Genomic DNA, 10,529 nt, shown 5'->3' with positions numbered 1-10,529 from the left:
TTGTATAGTTACTTAATGATAAAAGTAATATTGGAAGAAAATAAAAAACCTCTCTTTATTTACTAAGATAATGACTAAAAAGAAATTTTATTTTTAGTAAAGAGGTCAAATAACATGAAAAAGAGAGAGAGAAAAGGGTACTTTCTCAATTCCTTTTTACTTATTTATTTGACTTGACAAATAACTTAAGAATCTAATATATTAAGAGAAAACATATGAAATTATCATTATTAATTATGTTTTAAAAATTTAAATTTGACTATTAATGCTTTATATAGTTACTTGATAATAATAATAATAATAATAATAATAATAATAATAATAATAATAATAATAATAATAATAATAATATAAAAAATTATAAATCTTTCATGATTTACTAAAATAAATAAGAAAAATAATTAATTTTTCGTATAAGATATAAGTAAAACAAATCTAATGAGGAACAGGAAGAGATTTACTTTTCTAAAAAAAATACTATATATAGTTCAATTACAAATATACAAATAAAAATATCATAAAATAATAAATGAAAACAAATGTAACTGTGAGCAGTGAAATTTTATTAAATATAAATCCATATAAAATTTAAATTATGTTAAATTCAAAATATATTAGGAAAAAAAAAAGCACATGACCATTTTTAAAATAAATAGCTCAAGTTTGGACCTACTGACATTTTATGGCCTGTCGACCAAAGTAATGTCATAAAATAGCCATTGGTCATTCGGCCCTATTGGCCATTTTCAGCATTGGATCATTCGGCTATATTGACAATTTTCACCCTTAGGCCATTTGGCCCTTTTCTTAAAAGTTTTTTCAATTTATTTTTTTTAGCTACAATTTTTTTAACTAAAAATTAATCTATTTTTTATTTTTTAAAAATAATAATTAAATGTAATTCTATAAAACAATATAATTATTGTATAGAAATGTACCTATATACGGTCTATGTATAAAAATTGTATAGTTCTATCAAATATGTATATGTATAAAATATATATAAAAAAAATTGTATAGAATGTGTATAGAAATTTATAGTTGTTGTATAAAATACATATCTAAATAATAATTGTATCTAAAGTTTGTGTAGAATGTGTATAAAAATTATATAATTATTGTGTAAAATATGTATAAAAACTATATATATATATAAGGTGTATACAGAAACTATATTGTTAATTGTATAAAACATGTATATGTATAAAATGTGTCTAGAAATTGTATAATTATTGTATATAACATGTATCTAAATAAGTATCAATATGATATAGAGGTTGTATCAATATGGTATAAAGACTGTATCAATATGGTTATAGGGATTGTATCCATATGGTATAATGATTGAATAAATATGGTATAGTATATGATATTTATTGTCTATGATGTGTATAGTATAGGATGTGCATAGAAACTGTATTATTGTTCTATAAAAATATTTGAATCACTATTGTATTATATTGTATATATGTAGATATGTATTCTATTGTTCCACAATAATACAATTAAAAAAATAGTTTTAAAAAAGAAACAAAGAGCTGCAAAAAAAGCCTAATCTGGAACCTCAAAACACACCCAATTTCAAACAAAACTCAATCCCAATTGAAGTTGTTGTTGTTGTTTGCTTTAATGAGCAAATGAAAAAAAATTATTGGTGTTCATGATTAATTGGAGAAGAAAGACAATTGTGGGTATGTGTTTATGGTGATGTTTATTAGAATTAAAAATTAATAGAGAGCAATTTTTTTTTTTAAAAAAAAAGGTAGCAATGACCCAAACAAAGAAAAAAGTCACCCGCCTACCATTAGCCAGTAAAATGGCTAGAATTTGGGATTTTGAAACACTGTCGTATCATTTATTTCAGGAGCGTGGCCATTTGTGTCTTTTTTTCAATATATTAGTCCCAAATAAATATTGCGAATTAATATAAGGAAAAAGGACACTGTATAGAAATTTTTAAAACAAATAGCTCAATTTTGAAATTTTACCAAAAAGTGGTCAGTCGGGTATAATATTTTCTCTTTATAGTCATTTCCTAATTTGAGTATTTTTGGCCCATGTAGTTCAGCTACAGTCCACATACAATATTGATACAGTCCATATACAATACCGATACAGTTTTTTACTTGGGTCATTTGACACTTTTAAAAATATTTTAGTTTTTTTGCTATAAATTTTTTAACTGAAAAATATTCTGCTTTTTTTTATTGTTTAGAAATAATAATTAAATATAATTATATAAAAATGGTATAATTGTTATATAGAATATGTATCTATATATGATATATGTATAGAAATTGTATAGTTCTATCAAATATGTATATGTATAAAATATATATATAAAAAATGTATAGAAAGTATATAAAAATTATATAATTGTTGTATAAAATGTGTAAAAAAAAAAAAAGGCACAATTATTGTATAAATTATTTATCAAAACTGTATCATTTTCATATACAATATATTTATATGTATAAGATATGTATAGAAACTATATAGAAGATGTGTAGAAACGGTATAGAACAAGCCAGCAAATTAAAATGGCTAGAAAGTGAAATTTAAATTCCATGGTCATTTTCGTTGAAATAGTTTAATTTAAAGTGTTGTTTCTGTCCTTTCCCCTTAATAATTGATTAATTATTTAAGTCCAAACATGTATTGATTTAATTAATGTCAAACTTTTATTGGGCTAACCCATTGATTTGGGCTACAAATGATGAGTCCACTTTGCTAAGCCTAAGATATTGTCATATTGTAGAGGCCCAAATAAGCGTCACGTGTCAAATGGCGTGGCATGCCCAGTCATGTGAAGAAGACAATACGATCATACCACATGTCAAAATGATGCAGGAAGCCTAGTGAAATAAAAAGCCCATAAAAGGCGTTATGTCACTTCAATCTGATTGGTCATGGAAATTCACCTTACCATAATTGTTTCTTTCCTACAAATATTAGAAAAGGGAGGAACAACTCTAGCAAGAAGCAAGAGAAAACTCATGAATCAAACACCGCAATTTTTCTACAAAAAATAAACACAAGTTAATTATCCAATAGTAACAATATGTATAAAAAAAATAAACATACATGGCTATCCAATTACACCAAAAAATTGTGAGAATTACCAAAAATAGAGATTATCCTTATATATAGTTATAATATAATTCCCATAGTTGTCGTCACACTATACACATATGCTACTTCAAACTAAACTGTCAGAAAGCCCTTCTTTGTCTTTAAAGGTTCTTTGGTTTCTATTCATCATCACAGCATGGAAACATTTTGCATGATTTGTGCAGTTTGGGATATAACCTCGACATTTTTTGTTGCCCGGGTCAATGAGAAAACTTGAGCGGAAAATAGATGTAAAAAAAGTTATGTGTTCTGTTTTTTGCTACAGTTGTACATTTATACAAAAGGAAAACCTAATGAGCTAGTTGTACATTGATACAAAAGGAAAACCTAACAAGCAAGTAAACTTAATGACCAAGAAAAAATAATGGGCTATACAACACTAATTATATTATACTCTAACAAACACAAAAAAATAGAGAAACCCTTTGTAAGTTAGTCCAATTCTAAAAGATGAAACTCAAGTAATTCATCCCCAGTGCAGTTGAGCCCAAGATCCAAATACAGCTTCAGTGTGTATCTATCTCCCTTGTTTTTTTCTCTGTGGAAGTAACATCATTTTTTTCGGCAACACCCCCTCTCAAGTTGATGGCCGGAGATCAGACACTCAACTTGTGTAAAAGAAACTTGTGAAGAGGCCCTGCTAGAGCTTTGGTAAATAAGTCAACTAATTGAGATGAAGAAGGAACAAAAGATAATAAAATCAACCCATCAAGAAGTTTTTCCCAAACGAAATGGCAATCAAGCTCAATGTACTTGGTTCGTTTGTGAAAAACGGAATTGTTGGCAATATGTATCGCGGCCTGACTGTCACAATTTATGGGCACCAAAAATGAAGGAGCTACAGACAAATCTTGAAGGATACGAACAACCTAGGTGATTTCAGCGACAAGGCGGCGCATAGACCGATACTCAGCCTCTATGGATGAAAAAGCTACAAAGGGATGCTTTTTTTATTTCCAAGAGATAGGGTAACCCCCAAGACTTAAAAAGAAACCACTGACAGATCGACGGGAATCAGAACAAGCAGCCCAATCAGAATCACAAAATGCTTGAATTTAGAATGAAGGATCTAGAGATAAGAAAAACCCTAGACGTGGATCTTTACTCAGGTATCTCAAGGCATGATAAGCAGATTGAAGGTGACCAGAATGAGGATTTTGTATATACCGACTAAGATGCTGGACTGTATAAGCAAGGTCAGGCCAAGTATTTGTTAAAAAATTCAGCTTTCCCAAGAGCCGTCGATAAAATGTTGGATCAGTGAGAGGCTCACCAGAGGTGGAGGAAAGTTTAACAATTTTTTAATCTCACCTATTTTCTCTGTATTGTTGCCAGTGATTAATATGCCGTCGACATATACAGCTAAAAGAGTAACGAGGTTCCTGTTACCTTGAAGAAGAGGGAGTAGTCGTTGAGTGTAGAATGGAAACCTCAAGTGTTCAATACAGAAGACAACTGTGTATACCATTGGCGGGAAGCCTGTTTCAATCCATACAATGATTTATGAAGACGGCACACGTGATTAGAAGAAGGTGGTGTCAAACCGGGAGGAAACTTCATATATACCTCCTCATCAAGATCTCCATGGAGAAACGCATTGTTCACATCAAGTTGATAAATTTTCCAAGCTTTCTTTACAACAATTAATAAAAGGCACCTGATTGTAGTGATTTTTACTACGGGGGAAAAAGTCTCTGTATAATCAATGCCTTCTCTTTATATATCCCCTCGAATCACCAATCGAGCCTTTAATCTTTCCAAAGAACCATAAGATTTCAATTTCACTTTGTATACCCATTTGCAAGGTAATGCCTTCTTCCCCTATGGTAATTCAACAATATCCCAAGTTCTGTTAGAATCTAATGCATCAAATTCTTTAGCCATAGCAGTGTTCCAAACAGGATGCATAATAGCTTGTGCATATGATGATGGTTCAGTGATTTGACAAATGGAATTTATGAAAACCTAATTGGGTTCTATTAAAGGCAGAAAAAGAAGATGAATATAAAGGAGAAAATGGTGGATTAAGAGAAAACACAGAATAAGTTGTTGCACAAATATAATCTGACAAGTACTTGGGCTTTTGATGTTGCCTGTGTGATCTTCGCAGCAAGGTATCTTGTTCAGAAGGTAACACTATAGAACCTAATGGAGAGCTAGAAAAAGATTGATCAGAAGTAGGATGTAAATCAGAGACACTTCTAGGATTGAGATTAATTTGTCGTGTGCACTTTTAGACAAGTAAGTATCATCATCTGAAATAGGAAAAGCTTGGACATGGAATTAGGCTGAACAAAAGGAAAAACATGTTTCACAAACTTGACATCCCTAGAAATTATGACTTAATTTGTTTGAAAAATAAGAACCTTGTACCCTTTTTTTGCAAAAGGATACCCTAGGAAAACTCCAGGAAGGGCCCTAGGACTAAGATTGTCCCTATTTCTAGAAAAAGTAAAAATGAAACACAAGCATCCAAAAGGCTTTAAGACGGAGTAATTAGGAATAGTTTTGAATAAGACCTGGTACGGAGATTTTTGTTTAAGAACAGAAGATGGAAATCTGTTAATCAAATGAGTGGTAGTGAGCAAGCAATCACCCCAAAACCTTTTAGGAGCATTAGATTGAAACAACAAGGCCATACATGTTTCCAACAAGTGTTTATGCTTTCTTTCCACCATACCATTTTGTTGTGGTGTAGTTGTACAAGTGGTTTGGTGTAAAATCCCTTTCGATTGAAAAAAATTTGTTTGCACCTTTCCTGTTCCCAACTCAAATACATTATCTGATTTCACAACTTTGATTTTTGTGGAAAATTATTGTTCAATGAGAGATATAAAAGTTTGTAGAGTAGGAAAAGCACTTGACTTGGTGCAAAGAAGAAAGGTCCAAGTATATCTTGAGAAGTCATCTACAATTGTCAAGAAATATTTTTCTCCTTTGTAAGTGGGAGTCTTATAAAGTCCCCAAGTGTCTATGTGTATTATCTCAAAACAACCTTTAGTAGTGATGGAACTAGTCGGGAAAGAGGGTTTGGTTTGTCTTGCCATGGGACAAATAGAACAAGGAAAATCTACTTTATCGGTTTTCATCGTATGAAAAGGCAAATGACCTAATCTATTATGCCATAGAAGAACTGAAGTAGAAAGTAAACAAACTAGAACAATTTTATTAATAACTTCACTGGAAGATTGAGTACAATCAACTCTAACAAGACTAATTGACTTATGACATACTGACTGAATAGAATTAGGCAGAAACTTAGACAAACATGAGACTGACTCTTGACAGGAATTTAAAGACACTGGACTAGAAATTAAAGATGTTGGATTAGCAAACTTCTGAGAAATCAACTCCATATGGGGTGTGTTATCCTTCATCACATATAGCCCTACTGCAATATCACCTAGTACCTGCTTATTTTTCAAAAAAAAGGGACGATATAGAACAATTTATTTTGGAAAAAATAAGATCGCAGTCAAATTGAGTACAAACTTAAAAAACTGATAACAAGTTATGTTTGAATGCGGGAACAAGAAGGACATGATGAAGTTCAAAATCTAGACTTAAATGTAGACTGCCTATAACTACTTTAACCTTGAATGAATTTGGTAAAGTGACTAAAATAGGAGAAGACAGAGGCAATATGTTGTGCTACAAAGACTTGTCAAAGGTCATGTGTTGTGAAGCGCCAAAGTCTATAATCCAGGTATGGTATGTTGTTTTGAAAAAAAAAGTAAATACATGACAAGCTATATGCATACCAGCCATATTAACACTAGCACTAGCCTCAGAAGTTGATATTGTAGAACCTAGTTGAACATCTTAAAATATTTGCACCAGTTTGTCACACTGTTCTTTGGGAAAACCTTGGTTGATAAGGAGACTAGTCATAGTATTTGCTCCATTGCCTTTTTTCTCAAAAACTACATTAGCCTGATAGTTAGCAGAATTTTCTTTCCTTGCTTTGTTGAACTTGAGTGTGCAGGATACCCAACAAGTTTATAACAAACATCCTTGGTGTGACCAGATTTTTTGCAGTACTTACAAAAAGATTTGTCTTCTTGGATTTTGTGTTTCCTGATGGATTAGTACCCCTGTAGTCATTTATACTCCTAGATGGTGTCCATTTTTGTCTAGAATCCATGAAAGCAGAAGATTCAATAGCAAGACTATGATTAGAATGTACTTCCCTTTGTGATTCTTCATGTAAGATGATAGAATAGGCTTGGGCAGTACTAGGAAGAGACTTCATCATAAGTATGTTTCCTCTCATGCTAGTAAACACATCATTAAGACCCATTAAAAACTACATTAGTTGTTGGTCTTTATTCATTTTTATGTTATGAGTTTTGGCTCCACAGTCACAGGTACATTTACATAACATAAAATTATTCAGGAGTTTCAGGTGGTCCCAGATTCTTTTAAGTTTGGTAAAATAGCTTGCAACATCGTTAGTACCTTGTATGATGTTATTGAGCTCCTTTTGCAGTTAAAAAAGTCTTGGTCCATCTGCCTGTCCATAGCGATCCTCAAGCTCAATCCAAATCTCCCTAGTTGTCTGTGAGTAGATCACACTTTCAGAGATATCCCTGCTAAGGGAATTCAGCAACCAATCAATGACCATGTCATTACATCTCTTCCACTGATCAAACAGAGGTGAATCTTCATCGGGACACTTGCAATTCCCATTGATAAATCTAAGTTTATTTTTATCTGAGAGAGATATGAGCACTCCCCTGCGCCAATTTCCATAGAAAAAAACATCAAAAGTGACATTCAACAATATTGTCCCTGGGTTATCAGAAGCAAACAAAAAATAAGGATGGCAAGAGTCTACTGGCAAAGAAGCTGTTGTGCCAGAATTTTCTTCTGTACCAAGTGTTGATGAAGAAGAATTGGAAGGGGAAGTACTCATATTCAAAGAAGGATTTAGAATTGATTATCAAAAAAAAAAAAATATTGCTTCTTAAGGATTCTCTGACACCATAAGAAAACTTGAGCGGAAAATAAATGTAAAAATTTCTATGTGTTCTGTATTTTGCTGCAGCTGTACATTTATACAAAAGGAAAACCTAATGAGCTAGCTGTACATTGATACAAAAGGAAAACCTAGTTGTACATTGATACAAAAGAAAAACCTAACAAGCAAGTAAACTTAATGACCAAGAAAAACTAATGGGTTGTACAACCCTAATTATATTCTACTCTAACAAATACAGAAAAATAAAGAAACTCTTTGTAAGTTAGCCCAGTTCTAAAAGATGAAACTCAAGTAATTCAACCCGAGTGCAGTTGAGCCCAAGATCCAAATACATCTTCAGTATGTATCTATCTCCCTTGTTTCTTTCTCCGTGGAAGTAACATCATTTTTTCAGCAATAGTCAATGGCTCTCCCAAGAATCTGCAGGACTTAAATTCAATGGCTCTCCCAAGAATTTGCAGGACTTAAATTCCTAAGTAAAATAGGACATAAATAATGTTCGGTTATATTCCTAAGAGCACTGAGTCTCCCTACATAAGACAGTTTCTTAACAGTTCATAAGGAGATTCTAGCTATAATCTATAATCTATAATATATAATACATAATCTATAGTATATTAAAAGTGTGAAGGCCTTTAGAAAAGTGAATTGAACTTTTTGCCCTTCATTAAAACAATCCGCTTTAGACAAAATCGTCTTTTACCCTTTTCCCTACAATTAAATTCTACAAAATAAATATAATAAAAATTTTCTTTACCCAAATTTTCCTTTACCGTATTTTTCATGTAATAAAATTTTCCTAACTAAAATTCTCCTTTACCCAAATAATAAAATTTATTTTCCTTTACCTGCATTTTCCATATAACAAAATTTTCCTAACTAAAATTTTTCTTTACCCAAATTTTCCTTTACTCATTTTCTGTTTTTAACCATATTTAGCTTTTCTCTCGAATATTTTCCTTCACCCATTTTATTTTGTTTTTAATCTTATTTGATTCGTACTTGGTTTCTTTCAACCACGTTTTTTTCTGTCCTTATATATAAACGTTTGAGCTTTTTTTCATTGTTCATTATTATAAATAGCTGCGATCTTTCTTTGTTTTCCATCTCAGTATAGTTTATTATTTTCTATCTCATCTAACTTGATTCGGTTGCAGGTCTAGATTGATGGATGCTTGATTTTCTAACCCTCAACTTCTTTACTGTTCTTGTCAACATAATAGAATTCAACGTATGTGTATATATGTATCTTCTTTGTTTTCATCAAGTCATTCTTTAGGGTTAAAGTTTTCGCTCATACAAGAATTGTTTTAATCAAAATCGCAGCTTTGTGATCACTATTTTCTAACCCTCAACTTCTTCACTGTTCTTATCAACATAGTAGAATTCAACGTGTGTGTATATATGTATCTTCTTTGTTTTCATTCAAGTCATTCTTTAGGGTCAAATTTTTCGCTCATATGAGAATTATTTTCATCAAAATCGCAGCTTTATGATCACTATTGTATAATTTTATTTTAATTTACAGGTCGTAGATGAATGTCGGTCGGCTTTGAGGAATCTTTTTAGGTAAAGGTTAAGTTTAATTGTATTGTCATAGTATCTCTATAGGTTATTATTTTGTTGTAGTTTATAGTTTGTAAATGAATGTCGATCGAATTTGGGGAATTTTTGTGTAATTGTATTATTTTGATATCTCTTTTATCGTATTATTTTGTTGTAATTTAGAAGTGGTAGATAAATGTTGGTCAGTTTTGAGAATTTTTTTTAGGTAAATGCTAGGTTTAATTGTATTGTTTCAAAAATATTTCTGCTTTGAAATTTTTTTTTATATAAAGGTTAGGTTTAGTTGTATTATTTTAATATCGTTATTATCGTATTATTTTGTTATAGATGTAATTGTATTGTTTTGATGTCTCTCTCATTATATTGTTTTATTGCAGTTTATAGGTGATTGATGAATGTCGATCGGTTTTTAAAAATATTTTTGGTAAATGTTAGGTTTAATAAATAAATTCTCCATCTTTACATACTCAAAATATATTGAATTTAATTATTGTATTCATGTTTATTATTTAAACAAATATTCTATTTAGTATAACGTTTAAACTCATTAAAGTGAGATACACGCGCAAGTAGCACACCTAAACTAGCCTTGTCTAAATCCACGTACAAGTCGAAAATTTGCTCACACCAAATTTATGTGCGCCACTGAAGGGGGTTGTAGCAAGTAGCAAAACGTTGAGTGTAGATTTTGTTTTATCAATTCCTTTATAATTCTGACTGTTTATTTGCTACTTCCATGCTCGGACTAGAAATTTATAGTTTACAATTTGCTCGCCCAAGCATCGAAAGCCCAAAAAGAGGGAAAGGTACTATTCTAAAGACTTGATATTTACTGACAGATACGTTTGCC

The sequence above is a fragment of the Capsicum annuum genome, chromosome 2 (assembly GCF_002878395.1).
Source record: "Capsicum annuum cultivar UCD-10X-F1 chromosome 2, UCD10Xv1.1, whole genome shotgun sequence".
NCBI classification, from domain to species: Eukaryota; Viridiplantae; Streptophyta; class Magnoliopsida; order Solanales; family Solanaceae; genus Capsicum; species Capsicum annuum.
This window is presented reverse-complemented; position numbering follows the sequence as displayed.